Consider the following 2,398-nt stretch of genomic DNA (forward strand, 5'->3'; position numbering starts at 1 on the left):
TTTTTTTTTTTTTTTTTGTTTTTTTGAGACAGGGTTTCTCTGTGGCTTTGGAGCCTGTCCTGGAACTAGCTCTGTAGACTAGGCTGGTCTCGAACTCACAGAGATCCGCCTGCCTCTGCCTCCCAAGTGCTGGGATTAAAGGCGTGTGCCACCATCGCCCGGTTAAATTTGGACTCTTAATGCTTTTCCTCGATCAGTACAGATGGTTCCTTGAATTTTTAACAGTGCTGTATACTTGATTACTTGATATAGATTCAATAGAAACTGGACTTTGATATTTGGTAGTTTAGATATAAAGTACATTTTACAATCCAGGTATTTTTAAAATGATAAAAGCATTCATCACGAGTGTGTATGTATGTGTGGATGTGGATACATCAATACCACAGTGCCCACGTGGAGGTCAGGGGACCACTTTTGGGTGTCCCCTCTTTACCTAATGTGGTCCCTGAGAATTGAACTTGGGTCATTAGCCTTGCAGCAAGCATCGTTACCTGTGGAGCTATCTCCCAGGTTTCTTCAAATCAAGGTATTTCATGAGGGCGTAAGTCTCTAACCCCAGCAGGGGCAAGAGGGTGGTCACAAGTTTAGGACTAGCTTCAGTTAAGGAGGGAGTTTGAGGCTGGCGAAGATTACATATATAGCAAGACCCCAAGGTGCCGTTTTGGAAAGCACCAAAAATGGACTGGAGAAGTGGTGAGCAGTGCTGCTCTAGCCAAGGACCTGGGTTCGGTTCCCAGCACCTACATCGTGCTTCATAACCACCTAACTCCAGTTGCAGGGGATCTGACGCTCTCCTCTGGCCTCCTTGGGCACCAGTCAACAATGTGTTATGCTTAAATCCATGCAGGCAAACACATACACATAAATAAAAATAAATAAATCTTAAAAAACCAAAGCAATGCAACAACAAAGACTAGATTTTGTCCAGATGTAATAACATCGTAAGACAAGGGACAGCAGTAAATCGGTTCCTTCTTGTGTGTCTTTTAGTTTTGTCTAGTTGGAGATACTCTTACTGTGGTATACCTCAATCTGGCCTTGAACTCTCAGTCCTTCTGAGTATTAGGATTACACATTCACCTTGTGGCGACTTTTATCCTTAATTCAAATTAACTTATACATAAGTTTTTATCCTAAATTAACTTATACATAAGTTTATCTTCTATGGACAAGATGGCTAGGCAGTTAAAGGCACCTAATGCTAAGCCTGATGATATGAATTTTGATCCCTGGAACCCATCTGCTGGAAGAAGAGGACCAATTCTCACTAACCTCTACACATACACACACACACACACACACACACACACACACACACACACACTGAGTGTGACACACAGCCCCCATTTTCTCCACACAAACAAAACGCAATAGTTGTGTAAGGAACTTTCAGTGGATCCGACAAACACATAGCCTTATGCGTCTACCTTGTAAGGTCCCAGACAGAATGGCTCCCAAGCTCCTATTACTAGCCTCTGTCCCCTCACTGGTAGCACCTCTTGTCTCCTCCCTGAGGCCTCAGATCTGCCCTGTCCCCTTACAGTCCTACTTCCTCTGAATGGAATCCTGGGGCTGGAGAGAGGTGGCTCAGGGGCTAAGAGCATTTGATGATCTTTCAGAGAATCAAACTACCTATAACTCCAACTGTGCGAGATCTGCAGGAACCCACACAGTGTAACGCACACACAGGCATGTGCACATAAATAATAACAAAAGTCTTTATTAAAGAAAGAAATGGAATTCTACATCACTCGGTCTGGCTTCCCTCCAGCCTTCAACATCCTGAGGGATCTACAATGATCTTTCCAAGTGCAGTGATCTGTGTCTCTCCTTGGGACCAGATACAACCTGTAGGGTCTGGCTTCTGCCCACCACTCCTGCCAGTCTGGACACACAGGATGGATGGCTCTCAAAACTGGTTTGCAAAACAGCCACCCGAGGGCTGGTCAATACCACACATTCCTGGGGCTCTGCCTCAGAGATGCAGACTCCAGCAGCTGGCTGAGCAGGGGCCCAAGGAGCCGTGTTTTCCATAGCAGCTTGGGAGACGTGGGTTCCCGCCTTTTAAGAACGGCGAGGTTTTTCTCCACCCTCTCAACCTGCACAACCTGCCCAGGCTCACCGGCGTGGCCGCTTTTCCTGTCCACCCCCACCCCCTTAGCTCTGCGTTCCGTGTTCCCGCCTAGCAGCGTCTTCTGTGTTTGTTCCTTCACCAGGGATGGTTAACCCTTCTTGTTCCCATCCTCCGGCAGCAGCTCCTCGGCTTTCCCTCACTTCCACAGAAAGAAGGCCTTTCCTGCCAGCTGTGAGTCACTCACCTGGCGTACTTGTCCCTTGTCATTTCCTATTTGTGTGGCTCTAAAAGGTCAGTCTCCCTGACTGGGTTGCAGCAGAC

The sequence above is a fragment of the Alexandromys fortis genome, unplaced genomic scaffold (assembly GCF_014885135.2).
Source record: "Alexandromys fortis isolate MF-2015 unplaced genomic scaffold, M_Fortis_MF-2015_v1.1 scaffold_31, whole genome shotgun sequence".
In the NCBI taxonomy this organism is placed as follows: domain Eukaryota; kingdom Metazoa; phylum Chordata; class Mammalia; order Rodentia; family Cricetidae; genus Alexandromys; species Alexandromys fortis.